This window comes from Salarias fasciatus, chromosome 4, assembly GCF_902148845.1.
Source record: "Salarias fasciatus chromosome 4, fSalaFa1.1, whole genome shotgun sequence".
NCBI lineage: Eukaryota > Metazoa > Chordata > Actinopteri > Blenniiformes > Blenniidae > Salarias > Salarias fasciatus.
This window is the reverse complement of record NC_043748.1, coordinates 3518347-3534660: the sequence shown is the minus strand read 5'-3', so window position 1 is coordinate 3534660 and position 16314 is coordinate 3518347. Positions and strand designations below refer to the sequence as shown.

The window sequence follows — 16314 nt, the reverse complement described above, 5'->3', positions numbered from 1 at the left end:
CATCTTTGGCTCTGATTCACCAAAAATTCCACAACAGTGACCTTCACATTTACTTGAATGCATTTTATAGAAACAATATTTCTTTGTAGCTTTGTAACTGAGACGTGCCTTTCATATTAAATTCAACAGCTTGGTGAGGAATTCTAAACCTATTCCTGTTCAGATTTTAAGCTTGTGTGCATCATTCAAACGAAGGTCCAACGCTCCTCCTCCTCTTCTTGCTCCGTCAGCTCGTCTGTGGCTGAAGCCGAAGCCAAACCTCCGTTCATTCATCTTCCTCTGACTGGGAGCAGCATGGCAGGCAGGAAGTCGGCGGTCCTGAGGAGGATCGTCACAAGGACGGCCACAACAACGTGCGCATCGACAACGTGAGGGCATGGTGAAGCTGTACCTGCACGACATCTGGACCACGGCGGTGGACATGAAGTGGCGCTACAAGCTCACCCTGTTCGCCTCCACCTTTATGATGACCTGGTTCATCTTCGGGGTCATCTTCTACTTCATCGGCATGGGGAACGGCGACTTCGAGCCCAGCCGGAGCTCCAACCACACGCCCTGCGTTCTGAATGTGGAGACGCTGACGGGGCCTTCCTCTTCTCGCTGGAGTCTCAGACCGCCATCGACTACGGTTTCCGCTGCATCTCCGAGGAATGCCCGCTGGCCATCTTCACCCCGGTGGCCCAGCTCGTCATCATCGGCCTGGCCGAGATCTTCATCACCAGCGCCTTCCTGGCCAAGCTGGCGCGGCCCAAGAAGCGGGCGGAGGCCATCAAGTTCAGCCAGTCGCGGTGGTGTGCCGGCGCCGGGGCCAGCTGTGCCTGATGCTGAGGGTGGCCAACATGAGTTAGAGCCTGCTCATCCAGTGCCAGCTGACGGGGAAGCTGTTCCAGTCCAACGTGACGGAGGAGGAGAGCTCGGTGGACTTCCACATGGACTCCAGCGGCGAGAGCCCGTTCCTCATCCTGCCCCTCACCTTCTACCACGTCCTGGACGAGCGCAGACCCCTGTCCGCCTGACGGCGGAGAACCTGCTCACCCGCGACTTCGAGCTGCTCGAGCTGCACAGGAGATCCTGTGAGGGCGACGAGTTCAAGCCGGTGCTGTTCAGCACGCCCAGCGGCCGCTACGTGGCCGACTTCAAGTTCTTCGACAAAGTGCAGGGCGAGCACGACCCGGCGTTCATCAGCAACAACACGGAGAAGCTGAAACTGGAGGACTACAAGAAGGAGTAAACTGTTTATCAGGAATATCAGGCAATGAAATGTTTTTAGGTAACAAAGAGACTGAATAGAAACGTAAAATACAGGAGAAATTCGTAGCAGCTTGACCAGTGAAATGTGATTTGTAGTTGAAAGGGATCTAAAAGATAAAGTGATCTAAAACTACAAAACAGCGTCAGTGGAGTTCACAGAATAGCATCCCGTTGGACGTTTCTCTGCAGAAGAAGACATAGATGTGAAAGGGAATGTATTTAATGTGTTCAGCAACTTTATCATTGCAAAAACACAAAAATGTACACACCTTACCACAAAATGTCACGGCTGTGCCCCTGCACCCATGTGGGGGCGCTCGGGTCCTGTTTTGTGTTGGTCTGCCCTCATGTTCTCCTGCCTGGTCACCTGCCTGCTCCTCTTGTTCTCCCTCTGTCTGTCTCGTTATCTCCCTAATGTGCTCCACCTGTCCCTGCCCCCTATTTAAGTCCTGCTCTCCTGGTGCGTCTTGTCGGCTCCTTGTGCGTCTGTCTTCCTGCGTCCGTGTCCCTGCCTGCACCTCAGCTCGGTTTGCCTTTTCCTGAATTTCCTGACCTCCTGAGTTTTTGGAATAAAACACCCTTTCCAACCGTGCCTGCTGCCTGCGCCTGGGTCCTTCCACCCTGCACCCCTGACACAAAAATGTGTGAGAATTAGAAAAGTTTAAACTAATCCACCAGAGTTCACGTCTTAAATTTAAATCTCTGCATTGTGGTTTTTTTCTACCTTGAAATTAAAACCCAGTTACAGTCTGATCCAGTCATTCAGTTGATACCTGTTTCAGATGTTGATCATCCTATCATTAAACGTGAAATCAATAATTCATGCGTACTGTGAATTGGCTTGTGGACTCTTGAAAAATACACGAATGAAAAGTTAACTGAATTTGCCAAATATCACAATACAGATTGTGCTTCTTGCCTTTCAATAAACTGAAGTGATTTAAGCTCCTTGATCACGCAGGAGGTTTGAATGAATGGGTTTGCTCTGTGCTCACACAGATTAAAAGCAGAAGCCTCTTCAAGGACAAAACTCGTTCCTCCAGCAGTTCAGCTGTTCAGGCTTTCAGGGTTTGTTATGGAAACATGGTGGAGCGACCAGCAAACTGGAGACGAGTGTTTCTGATCCAAACAACATCTGATCTTTTTCTGTCAGAGACAATAAACTACATTTAGCATAATTCTGTTGTTATTTTTGATATGGAGCACTTTTCTTGTTGCTTGTCTATCAGCAGCTACACATCCGATATTGCTCTGATGGACTGGAGCGACACACACATTCTAACTGTAATTATGAACGGGTGCAGGAAGCTTTTGGTTTTGTCTGTCAGACTGTACAACTCTACTGTATACAAAGAATATGAGCAACAACCCTGGACAAAATATCCTGCAGTCTTGGTCAATTTATAATGTTCTTTTTTTTTTAATTCTTTTTCCTCAATGCACACATACACGCAGACACACACACACACGCACACACACACACACAAAACACACACACCACACACACACACACACACACACACATTGTGACATAAACGCCTTTCTTCTTTTCCAGCGGTCGCTGTTCCTTAATAAAAAGACACTTTTTTTTAACCTATTGTGCCTTTTTCTTCTAATTTTTTGGGGGGGGTTAATTGAATTGTGCCTAGAAATTGTCTCTTTTTTTGGTTTGGTTTAACCTAAATATGCCTGGAATGTAGCCCTCTTTTTTTCTTTTCATCCTAAATTTGTTCTGAATTTCTTTTTCTTTCCCTCTGTCTTCTTTTTCCTCTGTCCTCACTTCCTTTCCATTGTTTTCATTTACAAATTTCTGTCCAGCTGAGGCGAAGTTGGATAGAAATCACTTCTTCCAGCTCGGCCGGCTCTTCCCGCTTGCACAGCTGAACAGATTCCTCCACAGGTCCACCGGCTCGACTTTTAACCGTCTCCACCGGCTGAACCGCTCTTCTGTCTCTACCGTCTTCTGTCTCTACCGCTCGTCTTCTCTACCGGCACTTTGTCTCTATCCGGCTCTTCTGTCTCTACCGGCTCTTCTGTCTCTACCGGCTTTTCTGTCTCCAACCGGCTCTTCTGTCTCCCCGGCACTACTGGTCTCCACCGGCTCTTGTGTCTCTACCAGGCTTTTCTGTCTCCACCGGCTCTTCTGGTCTCCACCAGCTCTTCGTCTCCACCGCTCTTCTGTCTCTACCGGCTTTTCTGTCTCTACCCGGCTTTTCTGTCTCACCGGCTCTTCTGTCTCTACCGCTCTTCTGTCTCTCTACCGGCTTTTTCTGTCTCTACCCGGCTTTTCTGTCTCCACCGGCTCTTCTGTCTCTACCGGCTCTTCTGTCTCTACCGCTTTTCTGTCTCTAACCGGCTCTTCTGTCTCTACCGGCTCTTCTGTCTCTACCGCACTTTGTCTCTACCGTGCTCTTCTGTCTCCACCGGCACTACTGTCTCCACCGGCTCTTGTGTCTCTACCCGGCTTTTCTGTCTCCACCGGCTCTTCTGTCTCCACCGGCTCTTCTGTCTCCACCGCTCTTCTGTCTCTACCGGCTTTTCTGTCTCTACCGCTTTTCTGTCTCCACCGTCTCTTCTGTCTCTACCGGCTCTTCTGTCTCTACCGGCTTTTCTGTCTCTACCGCTTTTTCTGTCTCCACCGGCTCTTCTGTCTCCACCGGCTCTTCTGTCTCCACCGGCTCTTCTGTCTCTACCGCTTTTCTGTCTCCACCGGCTCTTCTGTCTCCACCGGCTCTTCTGTCTACCACCGGCTCTTCTGTCTCTACCGGCTTTTCTGTCTCTACCCGGCTTTTCTGTCTCCACCAGCTCTTCTGTCTCCACCGGCACTACTGTCTCCACCGGCTTTTCTGTCTCCACCAGCTCTTCTGTCTCCACCGGCACTACTGTCTTCCACCGGCTTTTCTGTCTCCACCGCTCTTCTGTCTCCACCGGCCCTACTATCTCCACCGGCTCTTGTGTCTCCACCGGCTCTTCTGTCTCTACGGGCTTTTCTGTCTCCACCGGCTCTTGTGTCTCCACCAGCTCTTCTGTCTCCACCGGCTCTACTGTCTCCACCGGCTCTACTGTCTCTACCGGCTCTTCTGTCTCCACCGGCCCTTCTGTCTTCACCGGCTCTTGTGTCTCCACCTGCTCTTCTGTCTCCACCGGCTCTTCTGTTTCCACCGGCTCTTTTGTCTCCACCGGCTTTTCTGTCTCTACCAGCTCTTCTGTCCTCTACCGGCTGAACCGGCTCTACTGTCTCCACAGGCTCTACCGGTTCCAGGGGCACCACTGGTGCTGCAGGCTCCACCGGTGGTGGTGTTACCAAATGGCTGTACTGGCTCCAATGGTTTGACAGGCTCCACCGGCTCCTCTGGCTGCACCAGCTGAGCCACTTTCTCTGTCAAAAGAAATGTAGAGTCACAGTCGTGAGTTTGGGGGGTTTATACACTGTTTAAAATAACAATCAGCAAATCAAGCTGCTCTGATCTGCTCTGATTCAGAGGAAATCAATTTAAAACGTGTGTTTGCGTCATGCAGGTTTGGTAGGAACATCGTCAGCTCACCTGGCTCCACCCTGTGTCGCTCCGTCCCTGATGTCGCTCTGGTCTCCCTTCGTCTCTGCACGTGTTCTGATTCAACAAAAGAGAGAAAACAAGGAAGAAATACATTTTACATACAATTTGAGAGAAAAAAAAAAGGTTTTCTTCCATGATGAGTTTCCTTAGCTCAGGAGGAGACCTTACCAGAGTTGCCAGCGAGAGACCACCCACGACATCCCTGAGCCCATAACCCCAGGCCTTGTGGGCGCAGGTGGATGGTTTCATCCACGGGGTCGGGTTTGGGGACGGCGGCCTGGGAAGACTCTTGATTCTGCAAGAGATCAATCAAAGAAAAGCCTCATTATCACCATTCAGATGCAGCAGCACATGTCAAAAAAAGACAGAAATTAATTAATTTCAATTAATGCGATTAAAACTGACAACCAGTATTAAACCATGTGTTCTGACTCAACAAAAGAGAGAAATCGAGGAGGAGACTTTACCAGAGTCGCCAGCTGGAGTCGGTTCGACGGACTCCGCCGGATCAACGGCCTCGACCAGCTCCAGTGTCACCACTGGTCCTGCAGGCTCCACCGGCTCCTCTGGCTCCACCAGCTGAGCCACTTTCCCTGTCAACAGAAAATGTAGAGTCACAGTCGTGAGTTTGAGGGGTTTTATACACTGTTTAAAATAACAATCAGCAAATCAAGCTGCTTGATGTGCTCTGATTCATGAGGAAATCAATTTAAAATGTTTGTTTGCGTCATGCAGGTTTGGTAGGAACATCGTCAGCTCACCTGGCTCCACCCTGTGTCGCTCCGTCGCTGATGTCGCTCTGGTCTCCCTTCGTCTCTGCACGTGTTCTGATTCAACAAAAGCAGGAAATCAAGGAAGAAATACATTTTACATACAATTTGAGAGAAAAAAAATAAGGTTTTCTTCCATGATGAGTTTCCTTAGCTCAGGACGAGACCTTACCAGAGTCGCCAGCGAGAGACCACCCACGACATCCCTGAGCCCATAACCCGAGACCTTGTGGGCGCAGGTGGATGATTTCATCCACATGGTCGGGTTTGGGGACGGCGGCCTGGGAGACTCTTGATTCTGCAAGAGATCAATCAAGGAAAAGCCTCATTATCACCTTTCACATGCAGCAGCACATCACAAAAAAAAGACAGAAATTAATTAATTTAACTTAATGCGATTAAATGACAGCCCTAATTAAACCATGTGTTCTGATTCAACAAAAGACAGAAATCGAGGAGGAGACTTTACCAGAGTCGCCAGCTGGAGTCGGTCGACTGGACTCCGCCGGTTCAACGGCCTCGACCAGCTCCAGTGTCACCACTGGTCCTGCAGGCTCCACCGGCTCCTCTGGCCCACCAGCTGAGCCACTTTCCCTGTCAACAGAAAATGTTAGAGTCACAGTCGTGAGTTTGGGGGGTTTTATACACTGTTTAAAATAACAATCAGCAAATCAAGCTGCTCTGATGTGCTCTGATTCTGAGGAAATCAATTTAAAATGTGTGTTTGCGTCATGCAGGTTTGGTAGGAACATCGTCAGCTCACCTGGCTCCACCCTGTGTCGCTCCGTCCCTGATGTCGCTCTGGCTCCCTGCGTCTCTGCACGTGTTCTGATTCAACAAAAGAGTGAAATCAAGGAAGAAATACATTTTACATACAATTTGAGAGAAAAAAAAAGGTTTTCTTCCATGATGAGTTTCCTTAGCTCAGGACGAGACCTTACCAGAGTCGCCAGCGAGAGACCACCCACGACATCCCTGAGCCCATAACCCGAGACCTTGTGGGCGCAGGTGGATGATTTCATCCACATGGTCGGGTTTGGGGACGGCGGCCTGGGAGACTCTTGATTCTGCAAGAGATCAATCAAGGAAAAGCCTCATTATCACCTTTCACATGCAGCAGCACATGTCAAAAAAAGACAGAAATTAATTAATTTCAATTAATGCGATTAAAACTGACAACCAGTATTAAACCATGTGTTCTGACTCAACAAAAGAGAGAAATCGAGGAGGAGACTTTACCAGAGTCGCCAGCTGGAGTCGGTTCGACGGACTCCGCCGGATCAACGGCCTCGACCAGCTCCAGTGTCACCACTGGTCCTGCAGGCTCCACCGGCTCCTCTGGCTCCACCAGCTGAGCCACTTTCCCTGTCAACAGAAATGTAGAGTCACAGTCGTGAGTTTGAGGGGTTTTATACACTGTTTAAAATAACAATCAGCAAATCAAGCTGCTTTGATGTGCTCTGATTCTGAGGAAATCAATTTAAAATGTTTGTTTGCGTCATGCAGGTTTGGTAGGAACATCGTCAGCTCACCTGGCTCCACCCTGTGTCGCTCCGTCGCTGATGTCGCTCTGGTCTCCCTTCGTCTCTGCACGTGTTCTGATTCAACAAAGAGTGAAATCAAGGAAGAAATACATTTTACATACAATTTGAGAGAAAAAAAAAAGGTTTTCTTCCATGATGAGTTTCCTTAGCTCAGGACGAGACCTTACCAGAGTCGCCAGCGAGAGACCACCCACGACATCCCTGAGCCCATAACCCGAGACCTTGTGGGCGCAGGTGGATGATTTCATCCACATGGTCGGGTTTGGGGACGGCGGCCTGGGAGACTCTTGATTCTGCAAGAGATCAATCAAGGAAAAGCCTCATTATCACCTTTCACATGCAGCAGCACATCACAAAAAAAGACAGAAATTAATTAATTTAACTTAATGCGATTAAAATGACAGCCCTAATTAAACCATGTGTTCTGATTCAACAAAAGACAGAAATCGAGGAGGAGACTTTACCAGAGTCGCCAGCTGGAGTCCGGTTCGATGGACTCCGCCGGTTCAACGGCCTCGACCAGCTCCAGTGTCACCACTGGTCCTGCAGGCTCCACCGGCTCCTCTGGCTCCACCAGCTGAGCCACTTTCCCTGTCAACAGAAAATGTAGAGTCACAGTCGTGAGTTTGGGGGGTTTTATACACTGTTTAAAATAACAATCAGCAAATCAAGCTGCTCTGATGTGCTCTGATTCTGAGGAAATCAATTTAAAATGTGTGTTTGCGTCATGCAGGTTTGGTAGGAACATCGTCAGCTCACCTGGCTCCACCCTGTGTCGCTCCGTCCCTGATGTCGCTCTGGTCTCCCTTCGTCTCTGCACGTGTTCTGATTCAACAAAAGACAGAAATCAAGGAAGAAATACATTTTACATACAATTTGAGAGAAAAAAAAAGGTTTTCTTCCATGATGAGTTTCCTTAGCTCAGGACGAGACCTTACCAGAGTCGCCAGCGAGAGACCACCCACGACATCCCTGAGCCCATAACCCGAGACCTTGTGGGCGCAGGTGGATGATTTCATCCACATGGTCGGGTTTGGGGACGGCGGCCTGGGAGACTCTTGATTCTGCAAGAGATCAATCAAGGAAAAGCCTCATTATCACCTTTCACATGCAGCAGCACATCACAAAAAAAGACAGAAATTAATTAATTTCTATTAATGCGATTAAAACTGACAACCAGTATTAAACCATGTGTTCTGACTCAACAAAAGAGAGAAATCGAGGAGGAGACTTTACCAGAGTCGCCAGCTGGAGTCGGTTCGATGGACTCCGCCGGTTCAACGGCCTCGACCAGCTCCAGTGTCACCACTGGTCCTGCAGGCTCCACCGGCTCCTCTGGCTCCACCAGCTGAGCCACTTTCCCTGTCAACAGAAAATGTAGAGTCACAGTCGTGAGTTTGGGGGGTTTTATACACTGTTTAAAATAACAATCAGCAAATCAAGCTGCTCTGATCTGCTCTGATTCTGAGGAAATCAATTTAAAATGTGTGTTTGCGTCATGCAGGTTTGGTAGGAACATCGTCAGCTCACCTGGCTCCACCCTGTGTCGCTCCGTCGCTGATGTCGCTCTGGCCTCCCTGCGTCTCTGCACGTGTTCTGATTCAACAAAAGAGAGAAATCAAGGAAGAAATACATTTTACATACAATTTGAGAGAAAAAAAAAAGGTTTTCTTCCATGATGAGTTTCCTTAGCTCAGGAGGAGACCTTACCAGAGTCGCCAGCGAGAGACCACCCACGACATCCCTGAGCCCATAACCCCAGACCTTGTGGGCGCAGTTGGATGATTTCATCCACATGGTCGGGTTTGGGGACGGCGGCCTGGGAGACTCTTGATTCTGCAAGAGATCAATCAAGGAAAAGCCTCATTATCACCATTCAGATGCAGCAGCACATCTCACAAAAGACAGAAACTAATTAATTTCAATTAATGCGATTGAAACTGACAGCCCAAATTAAAGCATGTGTTCTATTCACTTATGTATTTATTTATTTGACAAGGACATTACACAATAAATGTATTGCACAGACCAGATATAGCTAGAAGCTAATTTTCATCTTCTGATTCAATAAAAGTGAGAAATCAAGAAGAAAATGGTGGCAACTCGCTGGAAATCTCCCCATGACCTCTCTATCCGCAACTGGACTCTTTCCTTTCTGGACGTCGTATACATGGCACTCTCTACAGCTCGTATTAATGGAGCCTCAAAGAGGAAAACTTTGGACTCTTGCCTTGGGATCGCTGAATTCTTGAAACGAATATTGCTTTTGCTCTAACTCTCCTCTATCCTGACTCAAAGATGTTCTTCATTATTCATACCTGTACCTCACCGGATGTGTCAACTAGTTGTCTGTCCTTGTGTTTGTTTGTCCTCTGTGTTTTATGTCTACCCCCTCCCTATATCCTGTATCCATGTTTGTTTGCCTTTTTTTCCTTCTCACTCGTTGTTTGTTCATATTTGTGCTATGTTCATTGGCGTGTTCTGTGCCTTGGGCATTTTGTGACCATGTAATTATACGTATGCAGTTTTTTCTAATAAAATAAAATATTTGATCACAAAAAAAAAAAGAGAGACATCGAGGAGAGCTTACCAGAGATGCCAGCTGGAGTCCATCCACGGCATCCCTTTGCCCATGACCCCATACCCTGTGGACGAAGTTGAATATCCTCATCCAAACTTTTCTGCAGAGGGAAAACAGAGAGATAAATATGCATTCTGTAGTCTGGAAGAAATGTGACACTCAGAAAAAGAGTGCTGGTGTAGTTTCTTCACAGACTCGATAAAGCAGTTTTGAGTTGTGTTTGTAAGAACTGAATGCTCTTGTCTTACCCGTGGCCTGTAGGCCTGGTCAGCCTGGGTGGAATTCAGGTTCCGGAGAATGATTTCTCCATAATCGTTGGAGGAAAGTCTTGAAAAGACACCAAAAATCACCAAAACTACGCTGCTCGACTCGCTCGATCGCTAGACGGACAGAATGAACCCTTCGATCAGAGGACCTCAGGAAGCTCTCATCTTCTGATGATGTCAACAGTCTCCTGGTTGTCATGGAGACACCCAGCTGTTCTGCGCATGCTCCGTGCTGAGTAGCGCGTGCATAGATTTATACCAATTGTAAAAGTTCTTATATGCGGTCTATTAGTGTGTGCGTGTGTGTGCACGCGCATATCTAAATATGCTTTCACTCACCAAAGCTGCGGACTCACTTTAAAGAAAGGCGCACAGCGGTTCGTTTTTTAAATAACGACCTTCATCCATTTTGACTTCCGATTGTTAGCCTTAGCTTTAGCGTCTCCCTCTATCTGCCAATCACTAATCAGGACTGTATTACTGGCTGAGATCAGGACCCGCCTACATCGGCAGCAGCCAATCAGCTCTCAGTTTGGAAATGACGCTGCAGTCTGAGCCCCACTTGTCACAAAAAAAAAAAAAAGAATAAAAATTTCTGTTTGTTGTTGTGGAATTTTTGGTGGAAAGAACCAAAGATGACGAGTCCAGGTGTTGACGGTCCGTGTACCTTACGGCCATTCGTTTTCCGGATTGATATGGGTAAACAAAAACCGGAAAACCATTCGATTTCCGATTTCCGTTTGGATTAAGGTAAAAAAAAAAACGGAAAACGAGCATTTATCTGATTGCTTATTATGTGTTTATCAAACGAAAGTCGGGAAATAAAATACGGCCGTTTTTTTAATTCAACCATTTCTCAAGTTTGCGCTGCTGGAAAACCGGAAGTCGAGCTTTCTCTTCTTCTTCTGCTGCTGCTGCTGCTGCTGCTGCTGCATCCTCTTTGCTTTTGGTCCTCCACTCTCGACACCGAACTATTAAAAAACGCGCATTTTCTTTGGAAATGTCTACGATTATACCCACTTAATAGTGGACATGAATGTCAGCGGCATGACTGCAGGTGAAATCTCTGCACACCTGTGCAGTCAGTTTCGCCCGATCCGGGGGTTTTTCAGACAGAAATGTCCGAAGATGGACCTCCGAGTGCGGCTTCTCCCACTTTGTGTCGGATGACCAACTCCAGGCCGAAGTCACCTCAGCGTCTGCCGAGGTAAGTAGCGACAAACCTCGTTAATTTATATGTATGATTAAAATCGCTGCTTTTCAGTGATTTTACTGCAGTTTTACAGCGACACCTACTGGCAGCAGCAGCACACTGCAGATTCTGCTGACTCAGATCTCATTCATCACGTTGAAAGAAACAATGTGAGACTGCAAATGCTCTCAGTATCAGTAGGGTTGTTTGCAGTTACACTTTGGTATTTACACTTTCTAATTAACTAAATATACCATTTTGTATATTGGTTACTGGTTCATAATACAATCCAAAAATGTATTATTGTCGTTCTTAACAACCTGATGTTTTTCTATTTGCTGTTGTGTGTCATTTCCATCAACTTACTGAATTGTGTGTTTATGGAATTGATAGGTTGGGCCAACATACGGGAGGAAATTCCTGTCTTCTAAAGGCAGACATGCCAGTGAGAGGAGAGTGGAGCAGCTTTAGGAGCGGTTCATCATTGGCACCACCAGGCTCACCAACATGTAAGCCGACTTTACAGAGAATCACAATTGAACAGTAGTTTATTCCGTCAGATTTGCTTCTTTTTTGTTCCCACATATAAGTCGAAGGGCTCCAGACGGCCATCTGTGGAATGTCATCGAAAAAAATTGATGAGCCAAAAAATGCTGCTGAGAATCTCCATGGCATCTCAGATAACATCAATCAGCTATCTGAGATGGCCATGAAGAAAATTCAGGAAGCTGATGTCCAGCCAGCAGTGGCAGCTTTCACCTGCTTGGTTTGTAAAGGTATGTAGAAGATAAGTAACACAGGGACTTGTGAAGTGCAAGATACAACCTTCAGCTAATGTACACTTTGTATAATTTTCAATGAACTGTTTAAATGTGATATTTCTGTATTAGAATTGTTTGTTTGTATTTAGAGCTGTCATGGATGAGCCCATGTTTTAGACCTGCTGGTGCTCACTGGTGGGGTGTGGAGCCTGTGTGAAGCAGTGAAGCAGATCAGTTAATTAATGTTTTCTCCTTTCTCATGCACTTTCATGTTTTTGCAGTTCTCATTTTTTTAATGTACATAGTTTATCTTGCTGTTGCAGTCAATTTTTGAATGTTTGTAATGTCATTGTCTGAAATATTAAAGAATAAATATATTGATATTTCATGTCCTGGGTTTTGTTTAAATGTGTGGTTCTTGATTCCTTTCTCAATTCATGAACAAACCTTGTCTTAATCTTGTGCTGCAAAAAGGAAAAAATAGCCATCCAAACTCTTTTTCAAGGAATTTTAATGGAAGAACAAACTTCTACGCTGTTTTTCTGTCCTCTGATATCTTCATTCACTGCTGACACGGATGAGGTGCTGCAGAGCATCCAGAAAGGCCGTTGGGTTGTCATTGGTGATGCCATCGAACAGGGGAGAGATGTCGCCTGTTCCAGCCTGTTGTCTCGCCTCTTCTGTTGTGAAAGGGTCGACTCCAAAACCTGAGACCCTGGTCAGGGAAGAGCCTCTCTCTGCATCAAACCAGTCTGCTGCAAAAGAGGCACAAGGCAGCAGGTTCTCAGGAAGCTGGACTGGACAGCCACCTGAGGCCAGAACATTGGGGATCCCTCCTCCTGCACTGGGTTACAAAAAGGACTCAAGGGACAAGAGCCACACATGAGCAACTGAAACAGCCTATTAGCAGTACATCATAATCAAGATCTGCAGTGACTGGTCACTATTTTTCACCAAACTGTCATGAATATAGACAAACTAAAACAAGGGGCATGAAAATGAAAGTACCAGAACTCTGTGAGCATTCCAGGACTCCACAAACCGGCTGACGCCAACACTGGTGACCTGGCATGATAGAGCTGAGACGCAGAATCTGACAACCCCATCCTGCATATCCAGGACTTCCTGGTCACAGATGTGTCAGGCAGGCCTTGATTTTGTAGTTGACCCTGTTATTTACCTACAAAGCCGCACTCGGAGGTCCATCTTCGGACATTTCTGTCTGAAAACCCCCGGATCGGGCGAAACTGACTGCACAGGTGTGCAGAGATTTCACCTGCAGTCATGCCGCTGACATTCATGTCCACTATTAAGTGGGTATAATCGTAGACATTTCCAAAGAAAATGCGCGTTTTTTTTAATAGTTCGGTGTCGAGAGTGGAGGACCAAAAGCAAAGAGGATGCAGCAGCAGCAACAGCAGCAGCAGCAGCAGCAGAAGAAGAAGAAGAAGAAGAAGAAGAGAAAGCTCGACTTCTGGTTTTCCAGCAGCGCAAACTTGAGAAATGGTTGAATTAAAAAAACGGCCATATTTTATTTCCCGACTTTCGTTTGATAAACACATAATAAGCAATCAGATAAATGCTCGTTTTCCGTTTTTTGTTTACCTTAATCCAAACGGAAATCGGAAATCGAATGGTTTTCCGTTTTTCGTTTACCCATATCAATCCGGAAAACAAATGGCCTTAAGGTACACGGACCATTGACGCTGCTCAAGGAGGATTTATTCAGGGTTGTAGAGGAAGCACACACAAACCAGCTGATGAGGAGGAACCACTGAAAGAGCTGTTTTTGTTTTTTTATTTTTCAGTTTACTTTGGAGGGTTTAAAATAAGCTGAAAATTCCTGAGCTGTTTCATGTCATTTTAAAACAGATACCATGCAGGTTAACATTTTTAAAAAAAAATAGATTGCCTTGCAAACAGGTTGTCTGATTTCTTTAACCCTGAATAATCATCCTCAGGGTTTTCCTCAAACCTGTCAATGGCTCCAGCAGTGACCTCTGACCCTGCACGCAGCTGGCAGTCTTGGGGAAATCAGTTTTCTCATACAGGCCTGAATCACATGCATTGCAGCATTATCCAGGAAACGGTTGACAGGTGGATCTTCTGGCCACTGCTCAACGACTGAAGACAGAAAAATAGAAATTTATTTTGACAAACTTCCAGAGGTGGAAAGAGTTCTGAAAATTTAGTAGTGAAGTACAAATACTGCTACACTGATTAACGTTTCTAGATAAACTGCTCAGAGTATTATTTCTTTTAACCAATGGACGCTTTGCTGTGTTGTCAGTAGCAGCCATCTTATTTGATTCGTCTGACACAATGCTACGTTGAAAGCCTTTTCTCAGATGAACAATGGGAAAACTCTGCCAAGACAGTTTGTCTTGTGACCAAATGTTAATATAATCAGGAATTTATTTTTACTAAATGAATTCCCCCTTTTAAAAACATTCATTGTTTTGCTTTAGTTTGGTTTTAATTTTTTAAATCAATATAATTTCTAGATTATTTAAAGTTTTAGATTGCAGAGTGAAGCCCTCCCAGGGAATCAATCACATCAAAACCCCTTCTCCTTGGTTAAAAACCTGCTTATTTTTCCTGAACTCTCTGATCTTCCTCCATATGAACAAACTCTTCTCTCGCTCTCTGTCGGCCTCTCTCTCTCTCGCAGTGCATGCTGGGAGTGATTGGTAGACAGTGATGGAGGACACTCATAGTGATTTTAATAATGAGGCTGAGTGGAGGAGGGAGTGGAATTTACTTCATGCCAATAAAACTCTTCTCATCAGGCCAGTTCGTGTCCACCGCTGCTCAAACATTCCACTGCTGTTCCAGCTAAACGCATTTAAGATGGACAGAAGGAGTCTGAAACACTCGGCTTGTATTTGGTTTTATTGAAGAAGAGAGATATGATCACCTTTTTTTAAGGCACCTCCAAAATCTACAACAAAAGCTGAACCATTTATTTATTCAGAATACACAAATACACATCTCAGTGACTCCAAATCGTAATAAAAAGTTAACCATGAATTCTAACCATAAAAAGGCACAGAAGACAGTCACTTAGTAGTCATAAAAATGATCAACTACTTTATCAAAAATCATCCAGATAGTAATACAGGTGACGACCATAACATTATATTCCAAATGTGAGAACACAAAACACGTCATATCATTTAGCCTTTGGCAATAAATATGCAAATATTTGTTTATACCTACATATATATCCTTAAAAATGAAAACTGTGCGTGTGTGTGTAAACGTAATGTGTAAACGTAATGTAAACAAATCAAACTCACTTTTCTCCCATAATTTCAGGACTACATGCCAGCTGGCCTGTCTTCTTAAAGGTCGTTGCATGGGTTCTCCCGGGGTTCTGGAGGACCAGGCGGTTTGCAGCATCATGTACAGTCCACTGAAAAGACACGGCGAGGGGGGGAGGTGGCCAAACACACCCAGACGGTTTACACACACACACACACACACACACACACACACACACACACACACACACACACACACACACACACACACACGGTCAGTCTCGTATTTCTATCCTTGTGGGGACCTTCCATTGACTCCCATTCATGTCTAGCCCCTAACCCTGACCCTTACCCTAACCCTAACCCACACCACAACAAAGCCTAACCCTAAAGAAATGTTTTTGCACTTTTACTTTTTTCAGTAACAACAACATGGTCAAGAAAACACTGTTTCTCCTACTTAGGACTGGAAAAAGGTCCCCACAAGGCACGTCGTTCCACGTTTTGCTGTCCTTGTGGGGACATTTGGCCCCAACAAGGATAGAAATACGAGAACACACACACACACACACACACACACACACACAGGTTCGTATTTCTAACCTTGTGGGGACCTTCCATTGACTGCCATTCATGTCTAATTCCTAACCCTGACCCTTACACTAACCCTAACCCACACCAAAACAAATGTAACCCTTCAAAATCGCCATCTTCTCCGTCTCCAGGGCAGTGGGTTAAGCGGGTTACAATATCTTCTGTCCGTCGGTTCTTTTGCTGTCTTCCGTGCTAAATAAATTGATACCAAAACGGCAGGACAGGTTTCAGCACTTTTTTATTCTTCACTTCCAAGACTCTTCTTCTTCTTCTTCCTTGGGACAATGGCGGGTGGCGACCAACAACTTAGGTGCATCACCGTAATCGCGAGAAAAAAAAAAAAAAAAAAAGGAAACCAGACCCTAATATCTTGTGGAACAGCCCTGTTCCTTTTATAAACCCCATTAATGCCCTAACGCCTTTGTGATTACCCCTACCTAACACACCTTGTAGGCTCCATCCCCTTTCTAATTCATACAGCCTGTCCTTCAAAACTCTTCGCTGAGATTCATACTTTTTGCACGCCATCAGTACA

The 16314-nt window shown here is 45.9% G+C and overlaps 1 protein-coding gene across 1 annotated transcript in view; it reads left to right on the top strand.

The window, feature by feature from the left end:
* Positions 1-16314, top strand: part of LOC115386662 (mitogen-activated protein kinase kinase kinase 14-like) — a 37397-nt gene that overhangs the window by 10957 nt on the left and 10126 nt on the right. The gene's annotated exons all lie outside the window — the stretch shown is intronic.